At 43.4% G+C, this 16,122-nt stretch overlaps 1 non-coding gene and 2 pseudogenes across 1 annotated transcript; all 3 read right to left on the bottom strand.

Moving 5' to 3' along the window:
• LOC136849516 (prolyl 4-hydroxylase subunit alpha-2-like) overlaps nt 1-16,122 on the bottom strand; it is a 95,851-nt pseudogene that overhangs the window by 44,699 nt on the left and 35,030 nt on the right.
• On the bottom strand, nt 2,693-2,809 carry LOC136850276 (5S ribosomal RNA; annotated as a pseudogene).
• Nucleotides 4,306-4,411, bottom strand: LOC136850284 (U6 spliceosomal RNA). The gene has a single exon (XR_010856594.1). It is a non-coding gene; the product is annotated as a U6 spliceosomal RNA (small nuclear RNA).

Genomic DNA, 16,122 nt, shown 5'->3' with positions numbered 1-16,122 from the left:
CACCACAAAACAATCTTTGCTATTATACAACAGCCCCACGTTGGGCTGCCAAATTCATGTGGCGGAATTCAAACCACAAACAAAACAACAAACAACACTCACCCTGATCTTCGGTTAATTATTTTGAGATGGATAAGGCCGCCATGAATAAGCACACAACCGCAAACAACCATTGAAAACACAACAAGGAAATACAAAAAAAAAGAAACGGAACACACACACAAAAACAAACAGCACACCAACAAGAAGACCAACAACTCCCAGAAAAGCATACGAAAAAAACTGTCCCACACAAGAACCACTGACCGGCACAGGAAGCTCTGACTAAAGACTCAAAAAAAAACTGAAAAATCCTTCACATATTCCACAGACAGACAGCGCTGCAAAAACAAACTAACGACCTTCATCCCTCTTCCAACAAATTGAAGCACTCACTTACGACAATTACACTCTCTCTCACAAAACGTTGGGAAATGCTAAATAAAAACAAATTTATTCATCCCTCTATAACTGAGTACCATATTTTTCTTGAACGCCATGGAGGTAGCAACTGCCCTCACCTCGTGAGCGTTAACTCTCAACAACTTGAAGTTGGAGTCGTCACAACTAGAGTGTACGTCCTTAATGACGTCCCTAATGAAGAATGCCAGTGCATTCTTCGACATAGGTTTAACTGGTTGCCTCACAGAACACCATGAAGAAAAATATCCGAGGGACCACGAGTGTCCTGTGTTCTTTTAAGGTAGTACTTGAGAGCTCTAACTGGACATAGAACTCCCTCAGGTTCCTGTCCAATAAGGTCTGCTAAACCTTTAATTTCAAAGTGTCTAGGCCAAGGGTTAGAAGACCTATCATTCTAGCCAAGAACTTAGGGCTTAAAGAATAGACAGCATTGTGTTCCTTGAAGCCCACATGACGGCCTCGAACTTCGCTCACTCTCGCCGCCAGAGCCGTGAGGAATGCCGTTTTCGAGTAACATCCTTAAGAGATGCAGAGTGGAGAGGCTCAAGGACTAAACATCAAAAACTTGAGCACTACGTCCAAGTTCCAAGCAGGGGAATTAGCTGAGGAACCTGGACGTCTTGAAAGAGCCTGGTAAGATCGTGGAGGTCCTTATTGTCAGACAAATCTAATCCTCTGTGTCTGAATACAATCGAAAACATGCTCCGATAACACTTGATAGTCGGAACTGCTATATCGAGTTTTTTCTTAAGTAAAGGAGAAAATCCGCAACCTGGCTCACAGTGATAGAGGAAGAGGAAAAGCCCTTCTTTCTACACCAACCTTTGAAGGTTGCTCACTGCTAGATATATCCTTTAGATGAAGAACTCTGGCTCTAGCGATGGCCTGCCACCTGGCCAGAAACCCCTTCGCTCTGACCAAGTTTCGATAGTCTGAAAGCAGTCAGGTTCAGAGCGGGAGATTCAAAGATATCTCGTGAAGTGGGTTTGTATGAGCAGGTCTGGTCTCATAGGAAGGGTCCTCGGAACGTCTACCAACCAGAAGAGAAACTCCGAGAACCAGTGGTTCAAGGCCAAAACATGGGGATGAGAGTCATCCTCGTCCCTTGTGAGGCCGCTGAACTTGCGTATGACTCTCCCAGAATTTAGAACGGGGAAAAAGGCGTAAACATCTATTCCCGTCCAATCCCAGGAAGAGCAACTATCGCAACTGCCCCAGGGTCGAGTACAGATGAGCTTTATAGAGGAGCCTCGCTGTTCTTGAGGTCGTGAAAATATCCACAAGATGGCGACCCCAAAATTTCCAAAATCTTGGCAAACCTCCTGATGAAGGGTCCATTCCTTCGGCAGGAGTTGATGGCGCCAACAGAGCAGGTCTGCTCGAACATTTTCGACCCCTGCAACAAAACTTGTGAGAATCGAAATATTACGAGCATAGGCTCAAAGAATAATCTCTCTTGCAAGGCTGAACAGGGAACAAGTAGTATTGTCCGAGTTTGCTAGAACTACACGATTGCAAACTTGGACCTCGAAGAATTGGAGAGCTAAAAGATAGCCGCCAAATCTTTGAAGTCGATGTGCCAGGACACCTGTTCCTCTCTCCGGGTTCCTAACACTTCCTCTCCCTCTAGTGTTGCCCCCCAACCTGTTGACGACCCGTCGGAAAAACAACACTAGGTTGGGGTTCAGAAGCTTGAGGGAGATCCCTTTCTGCAATTTCGTTGGATCGAGCCACCACCACAGATCTCTTTATATAAGGAAGAATTCTCAATTCCTCTTTCAAGTCTTCCTTGCTTTGCCAGTTCTCCAACAAAAGAACTGAAGAGGCCTGAGATGCAGACTCCCAGAAAACAAACTTCTCCAGCGAGGAAATGGTCCCAGCAGACTCATTCCTTCCTTCACCTAGCATGTTTCCTTTTCCAAGAAGGCCGAGACTTTTTCGTACATAGAAGTTGCAGTTCTTGCGACGGAGACGCTATAAAAGCCGCTGAATACATCTGAATTCCCAGACACAATGGACAGTGAGGGGATCAGCTGCGACTTCTCCACAGACCAGAAGTCCCAGGGACTTCACGAGTTGCAGAGTCAACTGAAGGTCCTCCAGATACCTTCGCTTCGACGACGCTCGAATCAACCAGTCGTCCAAGTAGAGTGAGATCCTGACGTGCGACAGGTGCAACTGCATCGCAATGTTTTTCATGAGACGTAAACACCCTCGGAGCAAAATGTGACGCTAACAGCATCTGGTGTTCCCAGGCGGTCACCCATCCAAGTACTGACCAGACCCAACGTTGCTTAACTTCGCTGATCGGACGAAGCGGTGTTTTCAACGTGGTATGGTCGTTGTGCAGAGTCCAAAGCAGAGAGCCCTGAACTGGCACGCCTAGTCCCCAAGACAACCTGAGATACTTCATCGAACGTGGATGAATTGGGGCGTGAAGATAAGTATCTTGGAGATCCAAAGATACCATCCAATCCCGGGATGAAGGGCTCCTAGTATTGACTGCGAGGTCTCCATCTTGAACTTTTCCTTCCGAACCAAGTTGTTCGACCTGTTGACGCCCAAGACGGGTCTCCAGCCTACTGAAAGTTTTGGGACTAGAAACAATCTGTAGTAAAACCCGGGAAACACCAAGTCCAAGACCTGTTCCACTGCTCTCCGCTCGAACATCTGTTCGAGCAGGTCAAACAATTTTCTGTTTGACAGGAAGGCAGTTGGGAAACAAAAAACAAAGGAGGAGGAGACAGGAAGGGAATCAAGTAACTCTCTCTAACAGTAGGAGGGACCAAACGTCTGCCCCTCACTCTTTCCAGGCTTGTGCAAAATGAAGCCTGGTTGCAAAGGGAGTCTGGAGATGAAAGGAGTCACTTGCTACCTCTCTTGAAGTGACATTCCTTCAGGGAAAAAAAACTCTCTCTCGTGGTGCGGGTCTCGTGTTGCTTCCCATGGAAGCCCCTTTGTTAGGCAAATATTTAGCTTTCGTATACTTTTTGTATCATTGAGATCGGTGCAATCGTTATGAAGGAGATGCAGTTTGAATGTCGATAACTTTAGTTTTGAGAAAACGATATTTTTTGCTTCTCTGTGTATGTATTTGCTTGCTGTTACACAGTTTGATGTTTTATGACATAATGAAAAGCCAAAAATAGACCTGCAAAGTAATATAACTTCGCTTAAATGAAGCTAAATGGGAGTGTCAAAACACGGCTCAGGTTGGGCAGCGAGACGTTTTACTTAGTCAAGCTCTGAGCTGCTACTGACTGACTGCCACTGACTGCCCTGCGGCATTCCTGTCTTTTCGCTGATGCGCACTAGGTCCACAGGTTGCCATAGATCGCATTAGATATTATTATTTCATAGCTAAAAGGAAATTACCACCGATATACTGACAATATCATTACATTATACGAAAAATGTAATTTGACTATGATAGGTTACTGTTTTGTTTATAACTCCTAACTGTGGCGAACTTTTAAATAAAACTTTCTGAGAAGATAGTCAGGATATGTATGATGCCATATATAAAATATCCCAGAAAATTTGATTTCCGATTTTTTCACAAACGCTCCCTTAAGACAAAGACAACTGCGAAGGTGGAGAGAGAGGAGCTGAAGGTTGAAAAGTCTCAGGAAACAGATCCTTAAGAAAAAGCCAGAGTCTGATAATCAGAGGAAGAAGAAGACGAAAGAAGTTTCTCTTCATACAAAGGCTGTGACGAAAGAGGATGTTCTTCCGCAGCTGGCGGGTCTTGAGTGAGTGGTGAAAGTAGTTCCGATTCGCCGATACGTAAGCGGGAACTCCCGCGAATGAAGAAGTCGTCAACTAGAGTACGATAGTAAACATAAAAATGTGGAACACTTCACGATTAGCGTGTCATCCTTGCGCAGGGGCCATGCTAATCTTCTCTGTATCGTTCCAATTTTAGTATATGTACTGCCGAAGCAAGTACTGGCTAAATTAAGAAGGACATCAGATGTTGAAGCGGGTAGTTGTGCGACATGATGAACAACTGGAGCGGCGTCAACACAAGACTTGAAGCTATACGGCGAAGCGATAGCGGAGCGTTATGGCGTGACCCACGAGAGGCTCCGTGGCAAGTACTAGAAGAGAGTCACAGCGTGGTGCGCGGCGTCATGGCTAGGCGCGCGCCGAGCGTCAAGGTGAGGCGCGCGTGAAGCGTGAGAAGCGCACGAAGAGCAAGACGCGCTCCTGGCGCGAGACAAGAGAAAAGGCCAACACCTCAACTCGGGGAAGACGAATAGGAAGCCACTAAACACTCTCTAGACGACAGACGAGAAGCCCCAAAACATGTAGCAGACGTGGAAGACGAAGCAGGAGACGAAGGTGAAAGTCTGTACCTCTTAACAGGCAGATTCGAATCTTGAAAGGTTCACGAGAGCATCCAGCTGTTGTTGCAAACCCAACAAAATCTTACGCGTTGGAGAAGCAACTCTCTCGGGAGAAGGGCTGAACCTGAGAGAAGGAAAGGGGCGAGAGACGTATACTTCCTTCCACAGGGGAAGAAGCTCTAGCCCTCGCCTTAGCGCGACAGGGGGGTCGAGTAGCGTCATCATTCGAAAAACACTTTATTCTCTTCTGCAGAGGAATATCCACGCAACTTTCGGGGAAGAGTACAAACGTCTAGAGGAAGAGGACGTGAAGCGTCCTCTCCTCTAAGCTTCTCTTAAGAGGGCGAGAGTCCAACCGAGAGCTCCAACCCCGAGGCGGGAGGACGTGTCGGAGGACGAGAAGCAATCCTTCAGGATGCGTGCCTGAGCACGATCCTGGCAGCCTGGGTAGCGTCATCAGGACCTGCCGAAGGGACGCCAGATCGGTGGGAAGCCCCGTAACCCTCATGCGGCTTCGACATGCCCCCTCCCTGGTCCTGGGAGTTCGACAGAGGTCCAGGCCTAGAGGCATTATAGGGGCGATCTGACGCCCCCTCCACAACACTAGGGGCACTAGCACTAACACTATGCGTTTGAATTGCATTCACTTAAGTTTCAAGAGCACGCATTGACTCCACACGAGAGCCAGGGAATTACCTTCTGCAGCAACAAACTACAGGGTTAGTACTAAAATTTACTACAGGGTTACTAGTAGGAGAAAACCTGACTGTCCATCTAAGGATGCACTCTAGAGGAAGATTTCCTCAGCCTATCACGCTCCAATTTAAGCATATAGGCTTCATATTTCTTCCACTCACCCTCAGACAATCCCACACATTCATTACACGATTATCATAGAGCATTGAACACCCTTACATATCATAAATAAAGAGTGAGAACTATCAAAGTCTTCGATAGCCTCACCTTACATTCACCCAAGCTACAGACTCAATAGCTAGAGGTAAGACATCTTAATTATAAGAAAAGTCAAAAGCAAAATCAAAAACGGTCCACAAAGAGCGTATGCCAAGTCACAGATCCAGTCGAATACCAAAAACAACCAAAATACTTAAGTGACAACAAATTTCGAAATCCAAATGCCGGAGGAACTGACAACAGGTGTTGACAGTCCGGCAACAGAGAAAATCTGAATAGAAAATGGAATGGTTCTGATACCCGCCTCCCAGCGGCGGGAATGGGTACTAACCACCTGCCCGGCCACTGCGTGTGCCGCGAGTTTTGAAATTCTGCCGGACTTCGGAGAATACAGCTATATATATATCTGGCAGGTAAGTCTCATGAACAAAATAACAATTAGTATCTACAACACTAGTACTACTATCCTTATCTTTAGTTTCTGTTAATTTAGTCATAAAGCTAGAAAAATAGACTAGACATACTAGCTGGTGACTTGTCCTCTAACTTTTGAATAATTCTTCCATCTGATCTACCGACCAAGACTTGCCGCCTATCTGACTGATACTACACTGCATCTTCCTAGATAAAATACAAACAGAATGTCGATCGTGTTTGAGCGTACTCATCCTACGCTCGCAGGACATGTAAGACCTATGAGCATCAGCATCTCCAGCAGTAGAAGGCTCTGTCGTCAAAGATGTAAACGAAGTGGAAGCATCGGCGCTAGCAGACGGCGACGTCTTCTTGTTTGACTTATCCAATCAAGTCCAACATACCTATCCCAAAGTCAAAACCAAGAGAGAAGTTCCACATCCAATCAATAAAGTATCCATCCACGAGAAAATGCATTGAAAACAGTCCAAATAGTAATCTGATGTCCAAATTCTTTAAATGGGGGTCGGACTAAATGACCCAAAGTTCGCCAGATGTGGGACACACCCACACAGCATGGCGAACAAAAAGCAATTGGGGATCTTGGCCTCACCCAGCCGGGACTTCCAGCAGCGTTGCCAACGGTACTTCAGGTAACTCATTTGACAAGATTTTCCTGTAAGCGTTGGTAATGCTGACAGTTAATTACCCACTTAGTGGGTAAAAGCTGTGGGGATGTAGTTCGGGCTGGTAGGTGACCAAGGCTAGTTCAGATGTTCAAGGAGTGCATTGAAATACTAAAGTTGCCAGTAATAAAGAAAGTCTCCTTTAGTATTGCACCATTTGATTCTAATGTTATTAATGGCAAATATGATTTGGTTTCTTGTAAAGTTCAGATGGGAAATAGGGTAAAAAAGACAGAATTGATAGTGCATGACAATGTCAACACCCCATCTACAACTTGGGCCTAGTTAACGCAAAACATCATTTGCAAAACAAAGGGTACAAAACGGCAGACGAGGAAGTTCGTAATGATGTGTTAAAAAATGTGAACCTGCTGATTGGTGCCGACGATTTTAATCACTTCGTCCTTAGTATGGACAAGTGTGGAGTCAGTCTTTTCGTGACTCATCAACCCCTTATGGGAAGGTCCCCCAGTGGGCACTTTAGGGAGTTGACACGACTTCCATGAAAGCCTTGTGTGTCTGCTGAACAGTAGAACCGAGCCATGATGTCGATGAATGTGGCAACTTGATACGATTGGTACCAGTCCCAAAGAGCAATTTTCCATCTCAGAGAATGTAGCCATCCAAAAAGTAAAGGACAGTGTAGTATGAACTGATCAGGGTTATCAAGCAAGTCTCCCCTTTCGCAATGAACAACGTTCGAGTGTCAATTACTATAATGCCATTGCACAATTAAATGCTTTAGAAATGAGATTTGATCGGGATCCTAGTTACCGAACCGCTTACGAGCAAGTACTTCAGACTTATCTCGAAGCTGGGTTCAAGGAGGAAGTCCCCAACTTGAGAATAGAAGGCTACTACATGCCTCATTTTGTTGTTAAGAAAGAGAGCTCTACTAACCAACCAACCCCTCCCTTAGGATTGTGCCTCCTCCAAGTCGAAGGGAGGAATCTTCTTGAATGATTGCTTGTATCCAGGTCCTAGTTTAGTAGAGTTGTTATACGACCTTTTTGTTATAGTTTAGAGTAAATCCCTGCGCACTAACTGCTGACATATCTAAAGCCTTTCTATCGAGCCCTCCTTGATCCACAGGACACCAAATATGCTCGATTCCTGTGGTACAAGGCGCCATCACTAGTGCCTACCTTTGCTTTCAGGGTCGTGGTATTTGTAATTACAACCAGTCCTTTTCTCCTTCAACAAGTCCTTCAGACTCATTTAAGGGTAGCCGGGAGGGCAGAGTTAATAAAATCTTTTTATGTTGACAATTATATTGCCACCTATGTTACTGAGAGAGAAATGTGGGATAATTATTCAACTGTTAAACAGCTTTTAGATGGAGCTAACATGCCAATGAGAGGGTGGGCAAGTAATAGCCTAGCCTTTGATCAGCAGGTAGGAACTGAAGAACTCACTGTGATTTCTGTGTTAGGAATGTTATGGGATAGGATTATTAGTGATCAGATGTGCTTGAAACCCTTCAAAGGGGTGGGAGAATTGCCTAGTAACTGGATTCCCACGAAATGTAGGGTCCTTTCCTTGTCTGTATCGAATTTTGAAACATTAGGGTTGGTCAGTCCAACGTATGTTAAGGTTAAGTTGTTTTTGCAGAAACAAGGTATAGGATGGGATGATGTTCTCAACACAGAAAGACAGACAGAGGCAATGAAAATCTTAGGAAAGTGCATAAGTTGAAATGTAAGAGAGGAATTTTGATAGGCGAATAAGAAATTCATGTCTTTACTGATGCCTCAAGTAAGGTATATGGGGCGGTAGCCTATGTCAGGGGAAGTAAGGGAGAAACTAACCTGTTGACTAGCAAAATGAGAGTAATCCCTAGGAAACAACAGAGGTTGACCATACCTAAGTTAGAGTTATTAGCCTTGTTATTAGGAATTAGGTTAGGCAGAAGTTTGAAGAATTTGTTAAAAGTCAGTACAGTTATAATTTGGACTGACAGTAAGGTCGCTATAGCCTGGGCAAATAATGAAGAGGACAATAGGAACGTGTTTATTGCTAATAGGGTAGGAGAGGCTAACTCTCTTTACAGAAATGTGGGGATGATTCTGAAGCATGTGCCGACAAAAAGTAATCCAGCAGATCTTCTGTCCCAAGGGACCAGTATGAGAGAGCTAACAGTCAGCCAGTTATGGCACCGAGGACCCCAGTTTCTTTATGCTGAAGGTCTTGCCGATTCCCCACAGCTACTAGATGAAGCCTTGCTAAGCCAGGCTAATAAGCGAGTTCTTGCCGCCCTCCGTGAACTACAAGAAGTAGCCATGATACAACCCACAGACATCTGGCCTATAATGGAGAGTATTGTTGAATTTAGCATTTTGATGGGTATTATGAAAAATGTGTTGAAATTTCTAAAAAAGTAATGCTAATCCACTTTTGAAGCTTGTTTATTTGAAACAAAGGCATTATTTGTCTTCAGTTTATAGTTATTTGGAAAAAGGATCTAAAGTAACCCAACGATATAATTAATTTTGTTAACCAGTTAGGGTTAGTTTTGGTTGAGGGTATAATATACTCTAGAAATAGGAAATAGACATCATTTAATCTTGTTACCCACAAAAGGGAAATTAGTACAATCATACCCGAGACACTTGCATACCCTGAACATGCATTGTGGCATGAATTCACTAACAGCTATTTTTCGCCAGGAATGTTGGTGTCCAGGATTGAGATGTTTGGTGAAAAAGGTGGTAGGCAGATGTGTAGCTTGTATTAAATCCTTCAAGCCCCTCTACACTGCCCATCTCCCCTGCCGCTCCCCACTGCAAGACACAGATGTCACGGCCATTTGCTTGTATTGGTCTCGACCACACTGGACCTATCCAGGTAGAAGGAGGGATAGGCTACATCCTGTTGGTAACTTGCATGAGCAGCTGAGCCGTCTACTTAGAGTACTGTTCGACCCTCGATGCTGCCACCTTCATCTTGATGCTCAGGAGACATGTTGCGACGCATGGGATGCCCTGTAGTATCTACAGCGACAATCACCAGACCTTCCGCGCCATCAGCACAGTCCTACATTACATCTTCGACGAAGGCGAAACTCGAAAATTCCAATGTAAGCGCAATATACAGTGGCATTTCCAGACTCTGCAATCTCCATGGAAGGGAGGATTCTTCGAGCGCCTAATTGGGGTTGTGAAACACACCCTCGAAGTATCTTTCAGGTGCAAAATCTTCGAGAAGCAGGTCCGTACATTGGTCAAGGAGGCAGAAGCAGTAGTAAACAACAGGCCTCTTATGTACAACGGGGATGGCGGGGAAGACGAAGTCCTTACACTCTCTCACCTGATTCAAGGATCCATGATCCGACTGGTGTCACCCGTTGTGCAACCTGAAAATATGTATCGCACATTGACGATGAAGCAGATGTGTCACCAGTATTTCTGTCTCACCGACACCCTGCGAATGTTTCGACATCGGTGGCAGACGGAGTACTTGAGTTCATTGAAGGAGGGGCACGACTTCCGTGTGGGACCTAAATCTTCACTGAGTGTTGGAGATGTTGAGCTGGTGAAACTCAACCATAGAAAACAATGTTACTGGCCATTGGGTAGAATTGTTGCCGTCTATCCAGATGACGATGGAGTCGCGCACTATGTTAATGTACTCTATGAAGGGGAAAAAACTTTGCAACCAGTTGAACACATCATCCCCCTTGAAATGAGTGCGTGCGAGGATAATGAGGGTGAAGAGAATGACGATAATGAACACATCAATGAAGTGAATGAGGAAGAGGACACCGGACTGAGTGTGGGAGTTGACGAAGGAGAAAGTGTAGGTTCTTGCGAGAATAGTGAACTCGCACAGAGAGAGTTAAGTGTATGTACATATCAATTGGACACTGATACGGGTGAGCGAGCGAGACTGAAAAGAAGGGCAGCAGTAGCCCAAAGACTTAGAATGCAGGAATGAGTTAGGAATGACGATGTATAGTGTAATGTAAAACCCAAGATAAGACTTGTGGAGGTTGTAGGGAAGTAGAGAGGATTTAAAGTGATATCAAATGAGTGTTATTGGTGTTGTTGCTTCGTGCTGTCGAAACGCAGCGCACAAGCAAGTTTGAATTGTGTGAAATGTGTAAATCGCTTTGTGCGACACGAATTAGGTGTCATTGTATCTTGTGAGATCGGTTACTCGTGTTTTGATTGTTGTTATGATTATTGTAAGTCTGTCGCAAGCTGCCTTTCAATTGTAGCGCTGCAATTGAGTGCAGGCCACGACGAACCTCCGATCTTTGAGCCTCACCTGCCTAGCCTTCCAATTGCTGTCCCGTTCAGCCAGAAATTCTGGTGTGGAGTATGTCATGAAAAATTTGGATCCATTTTTTCTCAACAATCCTTCACAATGCACAGGATAAGCGAGGGGGAGTGGTAAGGTGGTAAGCAGTAAGCAGGCCACTGAGTTCGTGGTTCACTTTTTTCTGTAAATATGTCTGATTAATATTTGTGTCCAGTGAATTGCCTATATTGTCTGTGTCAGGAATGTCACAGAGGCTCTTTTTTTATATGATTCGAGTACATTCTTTAGTAAAGCAACCTATGTAGAAATTTTGAGAGCGAACCGAGGTGACGACAAGACATGCAGAGGGGCACAATGCGTCTTTCTCAAGGGCATACCACTGAGGTAAGCTAAGCACTCTCCAAGTTGTTGCTTCCCCAGCCAAGTTGTCCATTTTGTAGCAAGAGCTGGTTCATTTGGTATGTAGTTTGATCCTTTCACATTTTTGCCATCCGAGGCTTGGTGCGCTTAATATTTAGTTAAAGTGTGCCCTAACTGTTCGAAAATAAGTTTTGTGCAAAATTGTAGTTTTTAGAAGCATGTTTTTTTGAGTTTTAAGGGTTTTTGTATAGCCTTCCAGCATTGTCTAGTACCCGACCGCGTGGTCCTCAAGGGTGTGTGTCAAGTTTCTTGTAAGTTGAATTTTAAGTAGTCTATTTTTAAATAAAACTGTAAAACCCTGCCTGATCTTGATGGACCTTCGCTTCTGTGTTTGCTGGTAGTGCCCCTCAGGCCTGATCATCCCAGTCTCATACCATCTGGGACTTAGAACCCTCCCAGTAGTGGGGAAAAATTCGCGACAGTAATCATCAGAAAAGGCATAAAAAAGTGGACGATGGCAAATGAATAGTTTACTCACAGAAATTTGAGAAGCTCTTGTCTTGTTTATTATTTCTGTTGAGCTGTCAGTAACATTAATCCACAGACAGGCAGGGGTCATCAACAAGTTGGGGGAGGCAGGCAACGGTTAAAGTCGAGGGCTTGACATGGTTGGTCTCTCAGTAAGTCCATGACGACAAAGGCCCAGCCATCATTGCAGAGTTTGGGCGTCTTCATGGCACTGGAAACCACAATGATTTTTCCCAGTGCACGCAGGCTGTTCTTGATCAAGGCAAGAGTCACATGTTCCAGCCAGCCTCCCATCAACAAGAGCTATCATGGGCAGCGCATAGGTATGGCATGCATCCTTTTTCACAGAACGAAAATCGATATCATGATGGCAACTGGAAATCTCTGAAATATTTTAACTTTACCACAGCAACACCAGGCTGGCTGACATCCATACAATCAAGGTACTCTTCCTACATAGCCTAGAGGCCGAGCTGATACTCCAAACATTGGCAGTTCGGTTGTGCTTACAAGAGTGGTGCCTGGAGCCTGTTATTTTCCTGGTGTTGCCCCTCAGGTAGTTTCTTGTTCCTTGCTCAGAAAAGTTCCCATAGGCTAGCCTTATAGACTGTTATTTCCTTGTATTGAACTTAACACTTTTTGTTTTCTTCTGCCGTAGATCTCTTCTACTTGGTGGTTCCCTGCAACTGTTTCTTTGGGTGCATGCATGCTTGTCTGCAAGATGTAGCCCTCAGTGACCAATATGCCGTGAAGATCTTATTGATCACCTCATCCTCCACCTCAGAAAAACCCTGATAGGGTAGCACACGCATGGGGCTGCTAGTGGCACAGGGGGACTGATCATCATATTCACTATTATCCTCAGGGAACGCACCGTTCTTCATCTGAGCTGCCACGGTCTTTACAGTTGTGATGATATTCGTGATAATAACAAGATCCATTGTTTTCATACTACTAGTCTTCCCTCCGCCATTTTCTTCTCTTTAATATTACCGGTTAGGCTCTTTATCCTCACCTGTTTTGACACTGTCTAGCTCAGCAACAACACTAGCACCAAGATTTTTTACCGGAAACGGCTCATAATTATCTCTATCACCATCATCCAAACATGAAACATCATCCAGACTAGATTTATCTTTATCCAAGAAGTCACCACACACTACACAGAGATTTCCATTTTTTGCCATTTTTCGCACAATCCAGGGAAGGCCCGGCCACGTCGCTCGCTTGTATACAGTCTATGTTGTTTAACTGCAATATAACTGTGATGATATCGCTCAGTGATTGATAATACCACCGTTATTAGCGATGAAGTCATTTAATACGGATCACTCCGAGCATAGACAAACTAGAACGCGACGGCGACAATAACAAAAGAGCTGATTGGGATTAGCCTTCCTCGAGTAATGAAATGCTATATAATGGCTCTCCATAAACATGGCTGGCCAGGGCGTACTTGATAGTACAACATTATTCTTGACGAGAAAATTCATTATAATGACTATCCAGAAACACGGTAAACAGTTGCTCTCGTTACGCTGATTAAAAGCAATTTTTTGCCATAAAGGAAACGTCACATAGCATTGTTCTTTATACATCATTTTTCAGCCTACCATAGGAGAGCTGTTAATCAGTTCAGTGGTCTGGTTAAACTAAGGTATAGCCTACTTGACTTGACTCGAATGTCTAAGGAATTCCCGTTGTAACCTGAAATTTGTTGAATGGGCACTTAACACGTTTCTCGATAATTAATAAGGAATACATCTCTAACTGTCCAATGAACACTGAAATTTCCATACGTTTTCTGATGGCTAGCTAAATTTCTTGTCTTCAGAGAACGCAGTCTTAGAAATGACAGATCGAGTGCTGATTCAAAATAGAATTTTATTCCATCATACGCAGACATACTAAAATGTACTTATAATTTCGTTCGTTGGTCGTATTTCTTTGTCTTCATGGTGAGGAGAGAGTCCAGAAATTAAGACTTGCTTCCCATTTGATAGTCAGTGCATGGCGTCGTTATGGTATACGGTGTACTGGGATGGGGAGGGCGGGTTGGGTACTTTGAGAGGTGGCGTCCGTGTCATTAAACGGCATCTCTGCGGCATCTGCGTAAGATGAAGACGAAAGGCGAGAGGAAAGTTGGTTCACCGTCCACCAACCTCTCTCTCTCTCTCTCTCTCTCTCTCTCTCTCTCTCTCTCTCTACAGAGCTTAGTTCGGGGGCTGCGCACGTCTCTCAGTAGCGTTTGGGTTCCCAAGGGACTTCAGAGTGGCCAATGAAGATGGAACTGCAAACATGTACCACTATGACCCACAAGAGAAGGAGGGGGTTAGGAAAGGCACAATGGCCTCGTTGATGAATAATCGGACGAGGGGTCACTAAATAACGAATGAGTGGATTTTAAAACAAGGAAAAATTGGAGCAAATTATGATAATTTTTGACACTGCCCTTCTGAGATAAGATATGAATAATAGCCTGGTTATTGTGGGTAGGTCAGAGATCCAGGTCACTCGGCATTTGTCCTGCGGTGCCTAGACCGGAGCGAATTATTCAATGTTGGTGAGAGAGAAAAGAAATAATAGTTACAAAGGAACTAACTGACTGATTTGTTTATGACATCTGGTGTTGCAACAACTATTTGTCATCGACACCAGATATGGTTTTGATTACGAATGATTTGCATTAGAAAAAGAAAAATTTACGAATAATTTGCATTAGAAAAGGGAAATTTCTGTCAAAATTATTGAAAGGAGCTGATTAATCTGCGTTAGTTGGGACAGAAAGTATTATTATTCTGTTAGAATAACCATGTGGAGAAATGAACCCGAGAAACACTACAGAAAATTCAACTAAGTGTGAGTTGATGGAATAAAAAGTCAGGATAAAAGAGCAAAACACTGACAGGATTTAATATAGAACAGCATGTGCTACAATGTTGATGAATTGAATGACGTCGTTGCAATTTTTTTTAATATGCATTAATTGCTAGATTTTCAGATGGCGGAGAAATGTGGCGAACGATTCGTGAATCATATTTTTAAAGAAAGAAATAAGCGTAACCTAACATATGGCCTTTTACCTTCATAAACTAATAAACACCTGGTAATTAGGTTCGTCAATTGCAGGGAAGAATGCACTAATTACTCAACAATATACATTTACATGAGAATATGGAGGATAAAAAAAAGATTTACTGGCAGGCATTTACTAGAGCTTCCGTCAGTTGTTCTGTTTGTGCAAATGGAGCAGAAACAAACCAGTGATTGTTGGTTAAAAACAAATTTTAAAAAAGGGATAACGACAAAAGGGCGCGTAACAAGAAAAAAAAAAACACACACAAAGATAACCAAAAGTGACCAGAGTTAATCTAAACAAAGAAACTGAGTCAAGGTTGAAAGTGACTGAAATAATCGTGTGCAGAAATGCCAAAGAGGGAAAATGGGAAGTCCAGACGTGGCAGAAAAGGAATGAAACTGGAAAGAGATGCCAAGGAAAAATGGATTGATATGATGAATTAATACGGGGAAAATTAGGGACAAGCACAACTACAAGGTATTCTTAAGATCATTTATCACTGAACAAAGAGAAAGGAGAGAAATGACAAGAATAATAGAAGTGTAAAAGATTATAGATTATGACTGAAGGAGGTGTGAACGTACAGTTTTTTAAGTTTCAAATGAAATTAGATTTAAGTGTACAGCAAATCAAAAGTGAAAGTGAAGCAAAAGTAAAAGAGGTGAAAGTAAGAAGAAAAAATAAAATAAACACTTACATACATATCTATTTACACGTGAAATTATCCTTAGACACCTCCCCACCTTCATCCCAAACCTCATACAAGAAAGGATTTAAGAATCAACAAAATATTCTGACAATGTGGCAGAGTATGACAAAGAAAGTTGCAACAAACTGCACGCAAGGAATAGAAAATTCTGTGAAAAACCTAAATAAAAGTTGTTCTATATCCTAACTAGACAGGGCTTTCAGAATTAATGTTAAAAATTTTGGACAAGGCCTTAAGAAATAGCTTGACATAAACTTTGTCATAAATAGAAGACAGAGTAAATGTTAAGAAAAGTGGGAAGAGGTAAAAATCTGTCCTTAAATTAAAAAAAAAAAATGCATAAATCAGAATATATAGTGG

Source organism: Macrobrachium rosenbergii, chromosome 21 (assembly GCF_040412425.1).
Source record: "Macrobrachium rosenbergii isolate ZJJX-2024 chromosome 21, ASM4041242v1, whole genome shotgun sequence".
In the NCBI taxonomy this organism is placed as follows: Eukaryota; Metazoa; Arthropoda; class Malacostraca; order Decapoda; family Palaemonidae; genus Macrobrachium; species Macrobrachium rosenbergii.
Note: the sequence above shows the minus strand (reverse complement) of the source record. Positions and strands in the feature narration are given on the sequence as shown.